Below are 22,125 nucleotides of genomic sequence, written 5' to 3'. Positions count from 1 at the left end.
TATCTCTTTCATGGTTCCTATTCTCTTTCCTTTGAATTTTCCCGCATAATAGAAAACACAAATATGACCATGGAGTGCTCACCTCCCAGCCTAGGCTAACTGGTAGCCACCCCCGAGCTCGGAGAACCAAATCCTAGACGGGTTACAAACAGGCAAACACATAGAAAGCAATGCATACAGACTCACTTTCAGACACATTCCCAACTTGGCATTCACAGCACCACACTCTGGTGATGAACATTTTCAATGGGTGGTAGTGGACCAAATACCCTGAGGAGAACTACAGATATGAAATAAACCAGAAGCCACCTCATGGCACAATAAAAGTATCAAGAATCTCAACCCCTTATTCCTTATGCCCCCCCAAAGGCATTCTAGCCTTATATCCCTCCTTATGACCCCCATTGCACAAACAGGCCATGCAGCAAGGGTCACACAAAGATCCCTTGTGATCGCTCTCAAAAGAGAGTCTCTCACTCGAGGGCTGTCACTGCTACCACCCTCAAGATCCTCTTCTCTCCCAAGAGTAAGAGATCTTGAGAAAACTCCCAAAATACAATATTTCATAAAGCAAAAATACCAAGAGATTTTCAAATATAAACTTCCAAGAACACAGATTTCTTATACAAACAACTTCCAGACATAAACCAAAAAGAAGACATTACAAATAATAATTGAAACCAACCTTAATCTGCCCAAAGGTTATTATGATATCTGATGAAGAGCTGCCCAATCCACAAATCTTTTTTCTTCTACCCTTATTCAATTTCTCTATTCCATAACATTATTTTTTTTCCTTCCAATTTTTTTTCTGTCTCCAAAAATGGAGAGTGGGTGATTACCCTGCTATTCCCAAAAATCTTCCTTAAGAAGCTCACTCTCTGAGTTCTCACAGGATTCTAAAAAAACCAAAAAGAAGAAAGAAAGCAAAATGCAAAAAGACTCTCCTTCCAAAAGGAAAAATCTTGATTAGATTTAACTTCAATTTTCAATTTTCGCTCAACTCAAAAAAGCCAATTTTTAAAGCATTAAAAAGATCATTATAAAGTAGAAACTTGCCTAAAATTACCCCTAACCCCTAGGTATACCTTATGGGCTTTAGGAAACCCTAATAAACTACCCCTAGGTGTTCATTTAACCCATTTTAAACCCCTCTGAAGTTTATTTTCGTGTCAAACATAAGTTGACCACTCCAAATATTATATTCCCAAAATATTTATGACAACACATTAATTTATTTAAGAAAACTATAATTAAACACTTTCCCACCAAGAGACAAAATAAAATATTTAAATTTAAATCCACACATGTGTCAAGTGACACTAATAAAATACTTTTACAAAAATAAAACATGAGATTGTCTCTCGTGGTTTTTACACATTAAATTTAATTAACACTTAACACTCATGCAGCATATACTGATACGAATAAAATACAACACAAACGGGGTGTTGTCTCTCCAAATAGACAAACCCTGGCTTTACGAACATACATAAGTCTAAGTTTGATTCTCCGTAATTTTCCATGGTCACATGGTAAATTTCCCGCGCATCTCAATTTACACATTAGTACTTCCAAATATCCAAATATAATATAATTCAAAAATATAAAAATGCACATCATCACTTGCATACAATTTTCATCTGCACAGATTGAATACATCTTTTATCAAACAATTTCACATAAGCAATTTTCATCCCAATTCACATAAACTAAACATACATCATAGTTCTATATTCAGAGTAAAGTCCTGCAAATTCAATAACAACATCTATCATTGCAATATCATTCTATCTAATAATCATGTAGTGTTCTATCTCATAAAGCATGTAAGTAAATCATCAAATCATAGCAATGTTATCCAAATCCTGAAATCATATAAGTTCTAAGTCTCAAAATGCATCAAAATAAAGTATCCATAATAGTCTAAAATATAAAATCCACTAAATGTCAGACTGAGTCGAGGTGAGGCCTCACACCAGGTAAGCTCTAACAAGCTTTGTGTTATTCAAATCCTCTAACCAGGTGATCCATTAGCTTGGATTCTAAATCCTTTACAAAGGTTACTCCTCATAGGGTATTGCTTCTAACAAGACATTATAGCCAATCCCTTAACCAGGTGGTCCCTAACAGGATTTGTTCTTAATAGGACTTTTTGTAAAAGCTTTAACAGGGTTGGCTCCTAACAGGGTGAACTTCAGAAGAGTTCAGATAGTTATCTTGTGAATCTCATCTCACCATGGTTTTTCCCATTTGGGTTTCCACGTCAAAAATATTGTGTCAAGTGGTGAATGTTTTTGTGGTTATGTTTCTATGGTCGAATTGTTTAACTACTTATTTCACTTTGATAAGTTATGTTAACCAATAACAATTTGAAATAAGGTTTTACTTATGTCAAGTAAAAGTATTTGAATGATTGTGAGTTTCAAGTTGTTTACTATTATCTGTTGTAACAGTCAACCGGTTTATCTTGACAGTTTTATTTTGATAGAGATATTGCATTTATAGTTCAGTGGTTTAACTTGTCAGTTTCAAAGTTTACTTGAGAGGTTATTTCTAAGTAAGGTGAAAGTTTATCAGTTTTTATATCTACTGATTCACCCCCCCCCCCCTCTCAGTAGTTGATCAGATCCTTATTCTTTCATCATACCATTAGAATGGGTGTTGTTGCTCTGGGGGAGTAGGTAGTGTGTGGTTTGGTTGTTTAGAATTGTTTGAGTATGTGTCTAAGGGGGAAAGATTATCTAAGAGTGAGAAAATTATGATGTGTATGTGTCTTTGCAATTGTTGTCAAAGGGGGAGAGATGCATGTGAAAAAATGCCTTATCTACCTCAGATAGAGAGCTATGTGTGTATGATCTTAGGGGGAGATTGTTGGAGTTGTTTTCTTTATTTGCATTGATTATTTTTCACATTCATATATTGTCGTCAATGCCAAAGGGGGTGATTATTGTATATTAGAGTTGTTGGAATGTGTTGTTGTCATTGATGTCAACATATTCCTATGTTGCAGAGAATTGGTTTGTTGCAGAGAGTTGAGTTGGTTTGGTTGCAGATATACTGATGCAGATTAATGGGTTTTGAGATACTTATCTTTAGTTGATTTAAGTATGAGTTTCATTTTTCCGGAAGGTGATTTGATCAAGTTATGTGATCCAATGTGATGGTTTCTTTTTCTGTTGGTTTTGTATTGCAGAGTTGTGATTTATTGATTGTATTGCTCCAGAATTGATTCTTTATGTTATGTGGGTTTTGGAGAGTGTTTGAGACGTTCATGTGCGTCCTCAATTTGAGTGGTTCATGATTTGAAACTTCACAAGTGTATCTTTCAGTTTGTTATTGGTGTTCTTGAGCTCAAATGATGAAATAATGATGATTCGTGTTATCCAAGTTGTTGCAGAGGAAATCATGTTGCTTGTTGATGTTCTTTGGTTGTGTTCTATGCATTTTGGTGGTTTGCATTGATCGTGGTGCATGTTATTGAAGATTTCATTAGTCTGGTGGTATTCTTCATGTTGTACGACCTTGTGGTCGACCCGATGGCTGTTGCTTGTTGCAGATGATCTTGGCGAGATATTCAGTGGTGATGTGTGTTTTATGACTTGATTTGGGTCCATTCTATATCTTTTTTGACATTGTATTGGTCCTTGTAATGTCACCAAAATGTTTTGGTGGTTAAAAAATATGTGAATGAGAGATAATGAGGAAAACTACCCTTTCCCTCCAAGGAGAGATGAGAGTTTCACTACAAATTTCCCTTCAAACACTTTTTACCTAATTACATTGGAAGAGGAGAGGAAAATTCACTAGATTCAACCTCCAAAGAAGAAGATATATTTCTGAATGAAATAGGAATGATAAGTTAATCCCTTCTTCCTACTTGAAATGGAAAGGAATTGATTGAATTATGTAGTGCAAAAGTGACAAAGAATTGATTATAACTTGAGATCGGAGTATGGGATGAAGTTGTGCACCTGGATCTGGTAGTAATATGTCAAGACAATGTCACCCTACGAATTTGAGGAAAATTTGTCCAGACCATGGCGGGAATGTACACGGTCCTCCGAGAAATCCGTGAAACTAAAAGGGTTTTTCTGTCTCTGCAAATGGAGTCCAAATCCGAAAGTACAGTTGTGCACTTGCAACCTACACACAAAAAAGAGAGGAAAAGGGGTTGGGATTGGTGATTTGCCTTCACGTCAAACCCCAATTTTGGAGTTAACCAAGTAATGAAAGAAAGTACTTGCAAGTAAATATAAATGAAAGACTATAATGTAAATCACCTCAAGGGAGTTTGTGATAGCAATGTTGATAGAAATGCTTGTGTGGAATTGAATGTTGGAATCAATATCCTCTTCAATGGTTGAATCCTTGACTTGAATGCAACACCTAGCCTTGAAGGGAGACTTGAGATGCTCAATGCTTGAAAGGGATGCTTGAATTCTCTTGAATGCTTGATCGCAATTTTTCACCTTATTGAACTTATCCAAGCTCACCAACTTACCCAAATGAGAGCGAAAAAGAAACTTAAATACATGTCAATTAGGGTTAATGAAACTAATTTTCATCACAGGCCGACATCAGGGAAGTTTTTCCGCTCACTACACAACCTACAATGCATGCTTAGGAAAGGTCTTGCCCCAAAATAGGGCAGGGATAGGGGAGCGACACCCCTATCCTGGGAGGGAAAGGGCACCATACGCTTGTCTTAAGGGGGAAATGGGAACCACTCCCCTCTCCTGCCCCTTTCTCCATGGCAGAGTGTAGACAGGGTGGTGTGGAGGCTAAGGAAGAAGCAGATTCTAAGGGTTGAGCAATCTTCGGTCTTCGATTAGGCTAGGGGATTCGATCTTGCATGCGTGAGGACCCTAATGCGGTTGAAAATTCCTAGGGTCACAATTTTATGACACTACAATTAGCCCCCACTTTATTGGGAGTATGAGCGTACACTAATATTATCGGTAAAGTATAAGAAAATAAGATTGAAATAGTTTAACCATGTCAAGGAGGCAAGATGCGCCAATCCCCCAGTGGACTTAGAATCTTATGACTTCAACTGAAAAAGTAAAAGGGAAGATCGAGAAGGGGAGAACCATGACTGCAAGTAGCAAATTTCCCTTCACTATGAGTCATGAAAGCAAGGATACCAAATATTACAAAGCAAAAACAAGTTTACTAAGTAATTATAAGTATCGAGAAGGAAAATATTGATAGACTTATAAAGAGCTGAGAGGCGGGGGGTGAATCAGTGACAGCAAAAACAATACCACTTTTAACAGAGACCGGTAAAAACAATTAACTAGTCTACTTAATATTATGCATGCAATCCAAAATCATATTAAAGAATCCACAACAAGTAAAATATCCACCATAACACAAGTGTTTATACGCGAAAAAACCAACTGGGAAAAAAAACGATGAGATGGGACTCACAAGTTAACTATCTATATAAATAGGTAATTGACTAGTTAAGGTCTACAAAGTGCTTTGCTAGGAGCGAATCCTGATAAAGATCCCAAAGCCGTGTTAGGAGCTATACTTGGCTAAAGGTAGTATCCTGTTAGGAGTAACCTTAGTAGAGGATTTCAAACCCAAACTAATGGATCACCTGGTTAGAGGATTTGTACAATGAAGCTTGTTAGAGCTTACCCGATTAGGGGATTTAACTGTTGTAGTGATTAGAAAACAACAGGTGGTATGATCTAGAAATAGCACATCTTTCTAGTATAGATCCTTTTCTACTCACTTAAAACTACATCACCGACATACTCTGCAACTCCTTTGATAAATCACATCAACTTATCACTTGTATCTCGCATCATAAAAAATAGTTCATCACAATGTCATTATATAGACATTAGATTTCATGTTGGCTTAGGAACCTCATCACAATTTCCTAGGTGCAGTGTATCTGGACAATCTTGCATAACACATCACAAATTACTACCAAATCTGTTAGTTAGGGATAACTCATCATGACTGGTGGTAACTGATCACACAATCAGTGAAACTGGTTGGAACACCGATATCGATTAAGAGTTAACCTCTTCCAACTCATAGACAGATTGTCCTCCATTTTCTTCCTTGTCGATCTCCACAGTATCTCCAAACTGGTGTCATTGACAATGACCAAGACCAATTGTCATTCCTGCATATATCAATTGTTTACAAATACCGGTTAGACACCTTCAAACCGATTGGACTTCTCTATACATATAATACCGGTTTGCAATACAAAGACTCAGGAGTAGTACCTGTTTGTCTTAACTAAGTTGACTATGAAAATGTGAGCATATGTGTGTGTATACATGTGCCATCAATGACAACACATAAAGTCATCTATTACTAAAATCATCATCAAGCCAACAATCTCCCCCTTTGGCATTGGAGGCAACACTTAGAAGATTTTACAACTTTACAACTAAGTGTGTTTACAAAAATTGTACATATATATATCTACTCCCCCTTAACAATACATATAAAATTTTCACAACACATACATATTTTTACTCCCCCTTTGACAACAATGCCAAATTGAAAAGTAAAATACATATATATTATATCAAAATTTGCTTCAAAAACTACATATACAAAAATATAAGTTTTTCAAGGAGTGTTCACTGCAATTTTCAAGAAAATGTCACTAAAAGTAATCTTCACTTGAGTAAAATCATTATCCCATGTTTCCAATAATGTTTCAGTGATCTCAATAGTTGTCATAACTTGTGCAGTGAATTGTTCCATTGCATCCACTGTGCTCATCTCTAGAGTCGCCAAAACCGCTTTTGCATCCTTGTATGCCCGTTGTAAGATGTCCACTTTAGGTCTTAACATGTTCTTTAGTTCTTTCAAGGATCAGAGTCACTTAGCCTATTCACAATCATAAACATTTAGCCGATGTCTCCAAGCATCAATTGATTTGCCAAATGCTAAGGCTGAATCCTATAAAGGTATGTAAGCAATACATATCCTCTCTAGATCCTGTTTTGTCTGTTCTCGCCTCTTCTTCAAATCAGAATAGAAAAATGAAATGTTAGATGTTTAGGCCAAAATCCTTCCTCCAGTTTTAACAATAGTACTCAAAAGATCTTTATTTACAGATAGAGCAATCTTCCCTTTATCAACATCTATCAATAATTGCACTCCTTCTTCTTTCTATAATTCTTCTCAGCTAAAGTTTATGTAGCTTCTTCAAGGGATTTTAGTTGGTCAGTAGCATCAGCAACCAACTGTCCAAGCTTGCCGATAGGGGTAGTCAAATTGCCAATGTCAGTCTCTGGTAGGAGACTTGACAGAATCTCAACAACAGTTTGTATCATTTCTGCTTCTTTTCTCTGCTCTTTCAATCTTTTCTTTTGAGCCCGAGATTGCATCATTATAGCAATCTCCACAAGTTCATATGCACTCATATTATCTACATCTATAGTTCCTTTGATGCTTAATGAGTCACCCTCATTATCAGTTTTCTGCTTCGCCTTTTCTTTTTCCTTTTCATTTGTTTTCTCTTTCTCTTCATCCTTTTCTTTTCAGTTTCAATCACTTCAACCTCTTTCTTTGATTTCTCTTTCTCTACCTTTGTTTGCTTCTCATGTGTAGTTATAGTAACTGGTGGCAGTTGATATTCAACATGGTGTTCTTTATCCGGTGGCGGTTGAATATTCACACTAGGTTCATTGACCGATGCTTGAGCTTCTTCTTGTGTATCAGTAATGACCGATTTCTATACAGGTTCCTTAACTGGTTCAATGATATTACCAGTTGTATCAATAATGTCCTGGATTTCTTCAGTATCATCGACAAAGAAAATAATCGATGGAGAAGTAGTGTCATCTTTATTCTTAATAGGATAGACAACATCTGGTGTAATAATTTCTTCTTCATCTAGCTCCGGTTGAGCTCCAGTCTCTATTTGGTTAGGTTTATTCTTATGAGACTTCAATTGCTCATGCATCCTTTGAATTTTTTTGGGCAATAAGATGGGTATCATCTTCAACAAATTGAACCTTTTCAACCAATAACTTCAATCTTCTTGACTTAGAATGAAACTGTCCTTTGAAATTATCAAGCAATGCTAATAATTCTTCTCTAGGTAACTCAAGAAAATATTGAATGAAAACTCTATCAATAATTTCTTGATCCTGTTCTACAACCATTTTCCATTTATTTGCAAGAATAGAATACAAAGAATCAAATATATCTTTTTGAATATCCCGAGGCAACCGATTGTATTGACACAAGTGGTTGATTACCTCTTGAACAATTTGTTGTTTCTATCCATCATCAAATGAATCAAAATACTATTTCCCATTATCAAACCTTTTCCTCCCTAATGTTTTTACTTTTCTCTCAAAATAAGTCATAGGCTTGAATGATATAACATTAATGGGAGTACTTTTCTTTGAAATGTCTCCTAATGGTTTTGATTTCTTACCAGTCAATTTCATCTTCTTTGGTTCCTCTTCAGTGTCAGTATCCTCAGATTATGCTTGAAGAATAAGTTGTCTACCTCTCTTCTTCATTGCAACTTGTTTATTTACATATACTTTGGGTGTCGGTTCCTTTTTTACTTCAACACTTCTTGTCACCCTTGTATAGGTGGTCACTGAAGGTGCTTGCTCAAATTTATTCTTCTTCTTCTCTTTGGCACTACTAGGTTGAGCAAGCGCAATCCGTTCTTGGTAAGTTCCCAGTCTTTTCTTCTTATTATTCTTGGGAGATGCCAAAAGGTTGTTGGTATAACCGATTAATAAGTCATAATTGACTTTATAACTCATTTCTTCAATCTAATCTTCCCTTGGTTCAACGGCCTCCATAAGGAAAAAGTTAGTGGTAACTGTGAAATAGATGTCTTTTTCAAAGTGTTTCACCACATCTTCAGGCAACCTTAACCTCATGCTCATCTTCTTTTGGAACTCATTAAAATATATGTTCATGGCAACAGGGAATGTGTTCTTCACAACCTTGATGTTGCTCTTGATTTGAGCTGTAACTGGTATGTCCCTTGACCATTGAATGTCACCAATTTTTGGTAGGAAATTCTAAAAAAAGAAGAATAGACCAATCAATAATTGACCATACTTGAACTTTTGACTATTGTCATTCTTGATTGATTTTAGGTTCAACATCAATTGTCTCCTCATTGACTTGCATAAATCATAATCTGCATTCTCTACAATCATCTTGTAGGCTGCATGCACAACAACAGATGGCACATTGTTCATCCTGTTGGAATGGAATATCCTATAACCAATTACCATAGTTGCAAATCTGATTGCTTGATCTGCAATGTTGTTGACCAAAAATGCACGATCGTCAGTGGTGGTATTAGTCAGTGCAATCATAGTATCTTTTGAAATTATCCTCAGCTTAGGTACTTCACCAGTTTGCCATAAACTAGTCACTGCATGAATTACTTCCTTCGTGATTGTGTGTGACTTGTTAAGATACATAATCTCTCCATGCACATGACTAAGAATTATCCTAACACGCTCTTCCTCAAAATCTTCAAGAAAATATGCCACATTATGAAAACCCTTTTCATAAACCCTAATGAATTCGGGTTTGATTTTCCCGCTTTTATCACACAAAGATTTGAGTTGTGAATAGATTGACAGTGATCCTAGATCCTCAATTTTATAGTCTATATAACTGGATAAGTCACCTTTGATCATAACACCATCTGGAACTTGAGACAATGCATTATATGATTCAATTTTATCAGATTCCATGGACTCCATCTATCATAAGCCTCTCTGCTTGCTTAGATGATGATGCCATTCTACATAATCTTGATTTGAGAAAGATTAACAAAAGAATACCTTATTCCCTTCGCGTTGTCAGGGTTTCCAGTTGATTTCTCAAATGCACACCTATTTCGCCTTCTCTTATCTTCAAATTCGATTCAACTTTCAATCCGCAACACAAATCCATTCACAATCAGCTAACAATTCTCTTTTTCACTCTACTGGTGCTAAAAAACTCTCCTTCGAATGTAATTAGGGTAAAAATAACTTAGTAAAACTTTCTTTTATAAACTTACCCACTGCATTAATTACTCAATCGATAGGGTAATAAACCCTAATATACCACTTAAAAAAACTTTCCTATACCGATAGGTATATAACCGGTTGGTAATCATATAGAAAACCGATAGACAATGATATCAAGAATAACTCGAAATGCAAAATTCTCTTACCATACACTCTTCAAGGGGTCCGGAAGTAGATTTACCGCTATGCTCCCCTTAGGCTTGTTGAAAAGGCTCAGTTCACCGGTGCAGGATTCTCCACACTAGGTGAAGAGATAGATTCTTCTTATGCTTGTCCTCACTCTTCTTCTTCTTCTTCTTCCAGATTGAGTATTTTGAAGGATAGCTTCACAAGCTCGAACACAACGTCTTCATTAGCATTCTCTCACACAAAAATTCTATCGAGTCTTAGTGGAAGGCTAAGAATGAGGAGGAACACTTGAAAAATTAGAAATGTTTGTCTCCTTGTTAGAAGAAGTTTTAGGTTGAGGTCTTTTAGGTTTAATAAGAGGAGAAACAGGCCTCTTCTCTCGATAAGAGGAAGGAGGTGGAATTGCACTATACAAAGAAGGAATATTAAATGTAGGAAGGAGACTAGGTCCATCATGAGGAGGAGGTACAGGTCTATCCTTAGGAATAATATTGTTGTTCTTCTTAGGAGAAGGTATAGTCACATCCATAGGAATAGGTTGACGATCTTCCTTAGGAGGGAGATTAGTTCTATCCGTGAGGGGAAGAACCTCATCTTGAAGAATAATAGGAATGTCAAGTGTTGGGGATCTAGGTTGACTTAAGGATAAGATCATATATTTCTTCCATTTTTGATAAGATTGAAAAAGAGCATCTCTCCGTGATGAAAGAGATTTAAATTGTTTAGGCCAAAAGAAATCAATAGGAATACCAGGGCTTCTTTCGGATGGACAAAATAAGCTATGGTTCACGGTTATGATTACTCCATTGTGAGGGAATTTCAGACACTTGTGGATTGGAGAAGCAATAGTCTCATGGAAGATAGCCAAGGATAGCCCAGCTTCACATGGAATTGCTCAGAAGAGGGTATGATTAAAAAGTCAACATCCATGGATTTAGTATGAACTTCAACAGGAAGGGTGATAGAGCCAATGGTAGAGCAAGACAATCCATAAAATAACTTTGCGACCACATTAGAAGCATCATATATTGGTTTATGCAATCATAAAGTGAAAAGATACTCCTCAATAATGACATCAACCAAGCAAGAGGGATCAATAAGGGCACCATAGCAAGGGATATCCTTAACCTTTGCAGCTATGTATAAAGGGCCATCAATGCTCTAATGGTCTCACTAGGGTCAAATGAACAAGGATCATTAGGCGTATCTTGTTTCTCTACCATATTTACCAAGTTTGGAGCCATAGAAGTGAATTCCTCAGAAGAGAAAGAAAGAATTAGGCACAGTCTCAATAACATTAGAGGTATGAGAAGGCAGGGGATCAGTGAAAATCTTAAGATTTTGATTAGGACGAGCTGCTGATTTATTCCCTTTATCATTCACACCTGCCACATATATAGTATTATTATCAATCAAATCTTGAATCTTATTTTTCAATGCGAAACATTTCTCAGTATCATGACCAGACTGACGATGAAATTGACAAAATGAATTGTTATCAAAATAAGGAGATGCAAGTTTGGAAGGATCAACTTGTTTTAAAGGAGGAAGTTTGATAACATTTCTTTGCAACAACTGGGACATAATACTATGTAAAGATTCGTTTAAAGAAGTAAATTGTCTTTCTCTTTGGAAAAATTTAGAAATAGGAGGCACACCTGTTGTAGCATTCACATTGTTGTTGTTGATTGTATCTTTGAACTTGATGAATCTTTTTGTTGGTTTGAACTTCGCAAATGGTTGTTGAACACTCTCCCCCTTATCACTCAGAGCCATAGGAGTGGATTTCTCCATTTGACTCACAACCAATTGATAATGATGGAGTGTTACGCACAACTGCGGAAAGGAAGTAAACTTGGACAAAAGAAGCTTTTCCCTGATATCTTTTTGCAAATTAGAAATGAAAATTTGTTGAATATCATTATTAGGTACATGTAAAGAAATTTGAGCACACAAATGCTTACATCTACCAATGAAATCAATAACTTTTGAAAAGAAGTGATAGAATAATAAGGAAAAGAGCAATACCATAGTAAATACTTATCTCTTAGTGTTCTTGTAAACAATTTTGCAAGAAATCTTTGATCATAAGAAAAATTGGTACACAAGGTTTGAAATGTTTTGACATGCATAAGAGGATCACCTTTTCCATTATAGAGTTCCAATTGAGGGATCTCAACATGTTTAGGTGGCATGAATTTAACAATATCAAGAGAAAGTGAGCTTGCAACATCAATTGTGGGCACACTAAAATTGGATTGAATCATAGAAGCTATTTGTTGTTGTAAGGAAGACACAGTTTGAGCAAGATTGTTAATTGTCGCTTCGGTAGAAGAATTGATGTTAGACATAGTTGATTGAGAAGGTGGTGTGATGTTATTGAAAGAAGGCATGGATTGAGAATAAGGTGGTGGGACATAAGTAGGCATAGGTGATGATTGGGTAGGAAAAGGGACACTTAAAGGAGGAACAAAGTTGTTGAAGGAATCGCCCCCTTGTGTCACACTGATTGGTTGAGGAATAGTAGGAATACTTATGGAAGACATAGGTAAATATGGAGGATTAAATGAAAAAGAGGGATTTCCCCATGACCAATGGTTGTAGGAATGACATTGTGAGTTGATGTAGCCATGATGTTGGAGGTAAAAGTAGGAATACTAGTCATAAGAGTAGTCAAAGGAATTGAAGGATTGACTTGTGTTGAAGGTTGTGAATAACCTAGGGTTTCGGCACAACTCTTGATAGGCATGACATTAGAAGAAACACTATGTGCAATGCTACACAATATATCAATTCCATTCTTATCACTTTGAATCATGCACTTAAGTCCTTCAATTAATGGAAGAGCTTCACTATTAGGGTATTCTTGGGACATCCATTGTTGAAAGTTATCAAATTGATTGTCCAATGTGGAAAGTTGATATATAGAGACCCTAGTTAAAGCTTCTTCTTCATTATGGGATTCATCAATGGGGTGAATAGGCACATGATTAGGATGGGAATAATTAGCATGATCCTCATTAAAGAAGTCACCCAAATTAGGCTCCATCTCCTCAGTAATTAAACCTTGAGAGGCCTTAATTCTAATGCTTCGTCTAATAGGGATAGTATAGGTAGGACTAATAGTGGTAAAACTCATGCACTAGAGGAAAATTTGAAATTTGAAATTTGAATTTTGAAGTATAGGAACAAAGCTTACAAAATTGAGTAATGCAAAATGTAAGAAAATAATGATTACACAATTTGAACTTTGTTGGAGGAAGAGGATGACACAATTTCTATCAATGAAAGGAAATTGGAATTTTAAAATTAGGTCCAAGGGAATACCACTTCATTTTAAAATCAGGGCAGACTATAATTAACCTCTTAATTTTTAAAAATTGCTTGGAATTTGAAATGTCAAATTTTGGAGGAATTTCTGATTCTAAAAGGAAAAAAAATTGACAAAATCAGCCAATATTCTGGATTTAGGCTAGTAAATACAGTCATAACAGTCTCCCAAAATTTTAGGAAAAAAGTCGTGGACCGTGGCGGGAATGCACATGGTCTGAAAAACTTTTTTCAAAATTTTCAGGGATGACTATTGTATGCGGGAAATGTGGCAACGAAAATGAATAACTCAAATACAGAATACCCACACACCAATGAGACTCTTGGTGTAAGTATATGAACTGATTCAATCAATTCAACTTCCCAAGGGATCTCCCATTGTTCTCTATCTCACAGGACCTCTAAAGTCAATATTTTTCTCTCAGATCACTGAGCAAAGTGACTTAGGAATGGCAACTCCAAGAATGAGTGATGTTTGATTTATATACATGAATGTATTCTAAGATGTATGATATTAAAACTATGATGATTAAGCTAGCATAAAGATGATGATATGATAAAATATTAGCATATTATCCTAGCAAATGATATACTATCCTAGCATGAATATTCTATGATATATTTAAATGCTTCTAAATTCTATTATGATGATTTAAAAAAGAGAGACTAAATGTTTAGTAATTTAGGCTATAATGTAGATGCATGAAAACTTGGAGATTATGAAAATGAGGAATGAGAGATCTATTTATAGGGAAAATAAGGCAATGGGTGGTCAAGATTAGATAATTTTAACAAGGGCCGAGATTGAAAGTTAATCAATCCATGTTTACAATTCTCACCAATGAAATGGTGACAATTGTCAACAAGAGGTTGCTTGAGAGGAAATCTAAGAAGCATTATATGCTTGAGAAGACATGAAGGTTACCCTAGGAGGTAAGGGTTGTCCAATGGATAAAGCTTTTACCCAATGGATACACTCTTGTGCAAGAATTAAAGGGATAGCCAAGGTTAAAGCCATGAATCCTTGATGAGACCCTTGGGTTAGATGAGGGTTATGTTAGAGAGAAAGTCTCTAATCATGCAAGAAGGTTGAGTTAACCATCAATAGTTAGGAAGACTTTGAGGGTTAACTTGTTGAGGACATAAAGCCATTAATGCATTTCAAAGACTTTGGAGGCTTTGAGAGGTGACTTCTCTTTGCTTAGGAATGTGACAATAATTAGGATATGAATTAGGCTAAATTGGAAGTGATTAGTGATGAATAATGATGAACAGTAAATACCCAATAGATACAAAGAGGGGGGGGGTGAATCCATATAGACAAAAACTTCTTCAACAACTTAAACTGCAAAGACTGCGCTAACTGGTAAACAACATCACCGATCTAAATCAAGGCAATACCCGTAAAACACAATGACTGTAAAAGTCATAAAACGGTAACACTTAGATCATCACAAAACCTAATATCTCATTTCCACTTCACCCATATGCTTAAACAAGTAATACATTATAAATATAATGACCATTGGATCAGCTTGCATTACTGCTTAACAGAAAACACTAAAACATCACATGAAAAAGCATCACACATAACACACTGATTTTTCACATGGAAACACAACTAGGAAAAACCACAGTGGGGATGAATACCCACATGTTGTTCTTGAAATTTTTTGAAGTTCACTCTTTTAGGATCCTAGTCTGGTTGAAGACTTTATAACTGGTTCTGCTAGGAACCGATCCTACTAGGGATCACCCGGTTAAGGGATGGCTAAATACTCGGTTAGAGGTTAAAACCCTGTTAAAGGTTACCTTGTAAGAGGATTTGAAGAACTCAATGATTTTGAGTCACCCTGTTAAAGGATTTACAAAAAGCCTGTTAAAGCTACCCTGTAAAGGGATTTTCCATCTGCTGAAATGGTTAGAAGTCAACAAGTAATACACTGATCTGATAACAACACTTAATGCCAAGGAAGATCCACTTCAGTTCCTTTGCATCTACAATCACACTCTACATATCTCTACTCACTTCTCCGATTTGGCAAGAACCACCTCACATACATTCATTTGCCAACAACTTCAAACAAAAATCATCATCGACCTTATAGACAACAATTAGGTCGACAACCAAAACCTAAAACCCTAAGCATCTAGGTTAACAATACAGTCGGTCCAATCCTGGCCGTTTAAACACATTACATAGGGTAAAAAAATCTTGAACAAATCTCAAGACGTTCTCCATCGTCCGTTCTTCACCACTTTTGGAAGCTGATAACCCATCACACGCTCTCCATCGTTTACTAAGATTTTTCTCATTCCTGAGGTAGATAGAGTCAATCTTTTTCATGCAAGATCCTCAAGGAAATTCTTCACGCACACAAGGCTGATGTGGCAACATGATCTAATCTTCATTTCAATGCTAACTCATCACAGGATGTCATCGGTCGAATACTTGGAATGCATCAACCAGAAACCCTGAAGCTGAGACTACCAACCGGTAGTCATATCAAATGAAACCCCAATACAAACTTTTCATATACCGGTTCGCCTTTTTGCATATAACGGTTCATACCATCATACCAGTTCACCTTTTCGCATATACCGGTTCTCTTGCCAGTTTGCTTACTTCCATATACTAGTTCATACTTCAACATATTGGCATCAATGACAACATACAATCCCATCATGTCATCAAACTCTGCACATATGCTAACAATCTCCCCCTTTGGCCTTGATGGCAATACACAAAGATATCTCTACCTCTTCTTCCATATAATATGTCTTCAATACTACAAATATCTTCTCTGCTTCATATCTTCTCCCCCTTTGACAATAATGCCAAAGTGGAGGCACAAACATCCATGATCTACTATGTTGATCCCCCTGAGGGGTAGCATCCTTCAACACATCAATCTTGAAAAGATTTGACAATGCAATACCTGACTGATGTAGAGCACATTCCTTTAGTTCACCTTTTGAAGGGGCAACACCCCTAATTCACCTTGTAAATAGGTAAATGTAGCCTTCAGTAGAGGCTTGGTGAATATATCTGCTAACTGCTCTTTACTGGAAACATGTTCCAATACAACCTCTTTGTTCTGAACTTTCTCCCTCAAGAAATGATACTTGAACTCAAAGTGCTTGGTTCTAGCATGCAATACTAGATTCTTGGAAATATTAATTGTACTTATGTTGTCACAAAATATACTCACCGGTTCAGATACAGGGACTTTGAAACCACTTAATACATGCTTCATCCAAATTGTCCGAGTGCAGTTCATAAATGTTGCTACATATTCTGCTTCTGCTGTGGATTAAGAAATACAACTCTGCTTCTTACTCATCCATGAGACTAGTCTACCACCAAGAAAGAATGCACTACCGGTTGTGCTCTTCCAGTCATCCACATTACTAGCCCAATTGGCATCAGTAAATACTTTGAGATTGAAATCATTATTGTATGAATACCACAATCCATATCTATAGTTCCCTTCAGATATCTAAGAATCCGCTTGACTGCTACCAAGTGGGATTCTCTTAGACTTTTTTTGAAAATGTGCAGCAATGCCCACTGCATGTGCTATGTCCGGTCTATTGTGTACTACATAGTGCAACTTACCAATGATTGACTAGTATTCCTTCTCATTGACCAATGTTGAGTCATCTTCTTTTGACAATTTACAACCGGTCATCATAGGTGTACCAACCGGTTTGCTGTCTTCCATGCCAAAGGTCTTCAACACCTCTTTGATATACTTGGACTGAGTGATAAAGATACCATCTTTCATTTGTTTAATCTATAGTCCAATGAAGAACTTAATGTCTTTGATTAGTGACATCTCAAATTCCTTCTTCATCTCATCTACAAACGCATGGCTCATCTTATCATTTCGACCAAAAATTATGTCATCAACAGACACTTCACAGATCAGAATCTGATCTCCTTCTAACTTTAGATAGATACTGTTGTCTTCACTTGTTCTTTGAAATCCAATCTTCACAAGATGGGAGTGTAAACGTTCATACCATGCTCTAGGTGATTGTTTCAATCCATACAATGCTTTATGTAGCCTACACACCATATCATTGTCTTCTGATAGGGCAAACCCATCTGGTTGCTCTATATACACTTCCTCTTCAAGTATTCCATTCAGGAATGCAGATTTTACATCCATCTGATACACTTTGAATCCCTTGAAGGCTGCATATGCAAGAAGCATTTCAACTCCTTCCAATCTAGCTACTGGAGCAAAGGTTTCTCCATATTCTTCTCCTTCTTCTTGAGCATACCCCTTATATACCAATCTTGCTTTGTTTCTTACCACTGTGCCATCTTCATTCCGCTTGTTTCTAAAAACCCATTTGGTGCCAATAACATTTTTGTGCTCAGGTCTGGGTACCAAAGACCATGTACCATTCTTTTCTATCTGGTCAAGTTCCTCTTCCATAACCTTAATCCAATCTTCATCTTTGTGTGCCTCTTTAAATGTTTTGGGCTCAAATTCAAAAATCATGCAAGAATTTTCTCTAACCTTTCTTCTTGTAAGAATTCCTGCATCCTTATCTCCTATGATCTGCTTTAGATCATGATGCAACTTTACATACCTAGGAATGATCTTGGCTGATTCCTCTTGTTTTTCCTCTTCATCCTCATCCTCATCTTCATCTACATCAACATCTACTCGTGTAGGAGCACTGTTACTTGTACTTGGTTATTTTGCAACTGGTTCCCAGAAGGCTACAACCGGTTCATCTACTGCTCGCTCACTGTCAGTTTCCTCAGGTTTCTCAAAGGTTTCATCGACTCTAACATTGATACTTTAAAAAATTCTCTGAGTCCTATTGTTAAAACACTTGAGAGCTTTGCTCTTGGTGGAATACCCTAGGAATATTCCCTCATCACATTTTGCATCAAACTTGCTCTGGTGTTCACTTCTCTTAATATAACACTTTCTACCAAACACTCTAAAGTAGCTTACTACTGGAGTCTTACCAGTCCAATACTCATAAGGATTTTTATCCTTACCTTTCTTGATGAGTACCCAGTTCATAGTGTAGACTACAGTGCTCACGGCTTCTCTCCAGAAAGTGTGAGCAACCTTCCCTTGAATCAACATCGTTCTAGCTACTTCAACTACAGTCTGGTTGTTCCTTTTTGCTAGGCCATTCTACTATGGAGTCTGGGGGGCAGACAATTTCCTCTTGATGTCGTTCTCTTCATAGTACTTATTGAACTCACTAGAAGTGAACTCACCTCCTTGGTTAGTTCTAAGGCATTTAATCCTCTTACCACTTTCCTTTTCAACTAGTGCTCTGAAGGCTTTAAACTTTCCAAAAGCTTCAAACTTGTCTTTCAAGAATGTGACCCACATAATTCTTGAGTAATCATCAGTGAGAATCATAAAGTACCTATCTCCCTGAACACTCCTAGTTTTCATAGGACCACACAATTAAGTATGCACAAGATCAAGTAAATAATCTGCTATGAAAGATTTACCTTTGAAGGTTGAGGAAGACATTTCCCCCAGTTGGCATTCTCTGCACAAAGGATTCTCTGGTTTGTTCACCACAGGCAATCCTCTAACTGCCTTGATCTTACTAGCCTTCACAATATTATCAAAATTTACATGGCAGAGTCTCCTATGCCATATCCAATTGTCATCAAACTTAGCCATTAGACATTGACTGATATTTGTATTTAACTGAAATAAGTTACCTTTGGTCTACATACCGGTGGCCATCAATTCACCACTCTTTCCTTTTATTTTATATACTCCATCTTTGAATTCTAGAGTGGGCCCTTTAACATTTAGTTGGGAAACACTCAAAAGGTTATGCCTGAGACCTTCTACCCAATACACATTATCAACAGTACTTTTTCCATTTAGAGAGATGGACCCTTTGCCTTTTACCATACATGGTGCATCAATACCAAATCGGACTACACCTCCATCATACTCTTCCAGAGATAGAAACTTCCTCCAGTCACCAGTCATGTGGTGAGAACGTCCACTATCAATAATCCACTCATTAGAATTATCAAAGCGGGAGACAAGAGACTTCTTGTCTAACACATCTTCCTTAACGGCTACAAACACTATTTCTTCACTTTCTTCATCTTTTGATTCATCATCAGTGACACCTTCATCAACTGCAACAAGACAGTTTCTCCAATTTACTCCTTTGAACTTTTTGAACTTCTCTGGTTTGTCCTTATTATCACTGTTGGGACAATTGACAACAATGTGTCCTATCGTATTGCAAGAAAAACATTTCAAAGGGAGATTACCTCTGTATTTTCCAGTTCCCTTAGGAAGTCTCTTGTCAAGAAGAGCTTCAAACTCCATCAAGATCTCCTCATCATCCATATCCCTGCTTTGTCTGGGTTCATAGCGGGTACCAACCTCTTTTCCCTTTCTGGATAATGCAACAGATGCTCTAAAGGATGATTCAGTCTTCGGAATACTACCATCATAATTGTTTAGCTCATATGTGGTCAACTTAGCAATGATGGAGTCAAGGGATACCTTTGTCTTGTCAATAGATCTCAACTCCTGAATAGTAGCAACCCTTATTGCATAGATTGGTAACAAGGATCTCAAAACTTTTCTAACAATGGTGGAATCATCCATTGTACCTCCCGCACTCTTGATGTCTCCAACAACAGTTTTAATTCTTATCCCATATTGTTGAATGGTCTCTCCTTCAACCATCCGCATGTCTTCAAATTTTCCTCTAAGGCTTTCTTCCTTAGCTTGGTTCACATGCTCATCACCACCATAGATAGACTCCAAATTATCCCATACATCTTTGGGATTGTCTTTGTCTTGAACATCTATAAACTCAATATCAGATAGACTGCTGATAAGAGCTTCCATGACTTATCCATTCTCCTAAATTTCTCTTCTTTGATCATCGGTGAGAGTACTGGTAGGGACAACATAAGTATTCTCAACATAGTTCTAGTGTTGAGCACCCATGCTTTTAATGTATATCTTCATTCTATCCTTCCATATTTTAAAGTTATCTCTGTTGAACTTAGAACCTTCCCTCTTCATCATTAGAATAAGATCTTTTCCTCAAGCGGTTAAGCTTATAACACAGAGGACCTGCAGGATGCTCTGATACCAATTGATGAATAATGATGAATAGTAAATACCCAACAGATACTGAGAGTGGGGGGGGGCAGTGAATCAGTATAGACAAAAACTTCTTCAACAACTTAAACTACAAAGACTGCACTAACTGGTAAACAACATCACCGATCTAAATCAAGGCAATACTGGTAAAACACAGTGACTGTAAAAGTCATAAATCGGTAACACTTAGATCATCACAAAACCTAATAGCTCATTTCCACTTCACCCATATGCTTAAACAAGTAATACATTAGAAATATAATGACCATTGGACCAACTTGCATTATCACTTAACATAAAAACACTAAAACATCACATGAAAAAGCATCACACATAACACACTGATTTTTCACGTGGAGATCCAACTGGGAAAAATCACGGTGGGGATGAATACCCACAAGTTGTTCTTGAACTCCTCTGAAGTTCTCTTTGTTAGGAGCCTAGTCCAGTTAAAGACTTTACAACTAGTTCTGCTAGGAATCGATCCTACTAGGGATCACCCAGTTAAGGGATGGCTAAATACCCGGTTAGAGGTTAAAACCCTGTTAAAGGTTACCTTGTAAGAGGATTTGAAGAACTCAATGATTTTGAGTCACCCTGTTAAAGGATTTACAAAAATCTTGTTCAAGCTACCTGGTAAAGGGATTTTCCATCTGCTAAAATGGTTAGAAGTCAACAAGTAATACACTGATCTGATAACAACACTTAATGCCAAGGTAGATCCACTTCAGTTCCTTTACATCTGCAATCACACTCTATAGATCTCTACTCACTTCTCCGGTCTGGCAAGAATCTCCTCACATACATTCGTTTGCCAACAACTTCAAACAAAAATCATCATCGACCTTATAGACAATAATTAGGTCGGCAGCCAAAACCTAAAACCCTAAGCATCTAGATTAACAATACAGTCAGTCCAATCCTGGCCGTTTAAACACATTACATAGGGTAAAACAATCTTGAACAAATCTCAAGATGTTCTCCATCGTCTGTTCTTCACCGCTTCTAGAAGCTAATAACCCATCACATGCTCTTCATCATTTACTAAGATTTTGCTCATTCCCGAGGTAGATAGAGTCAATCTTCTTCATGCAAGATCCTCAAGGAAATTCTTCACGCGCACAAGGATGACATGGCAACATGATCTAATCTTCATTTCAATGCTAGCTCATCACAAGATGCCATCGGTCGAATCACACAGACTTGGAATGCATCAACCAGAAACTCTAAAGCTAAGACTACCAACCGGTAGTCATATCAAATCAAACCCCGATGCAAACTTCGTATATACCGGTTCACATTCCAACATACCGGTTCACCTTTTCACATATACCGGTTCTTACCATCATACCGATTCACTTCATACCATCATACTGGTTCTCTTACCAGTTTGCTTACTTCAATATACTAGTTCATACTTCAGCATATTGACATCAATGACAACATACAATTCTATCATGTCATCAAACTCTGCACAT

Source organism: Cryptomeria japonica, chromosome 8 (genome assembly GCF_030272615.1).
Source record: "Cryptomeria japonica chromosome 8, Sugi_1.0, whole genome shotgun sequence".
Taxonomy (NCBI): Eukaryota; Viridiplantae; Streptophyta; class Pinopsida; order Cupressales; family Cupressaceae; genus Cryptomeria; species Cryptomeria japonica.
This window is presented reverse-complemented; position numbering follows the sequence as displayed.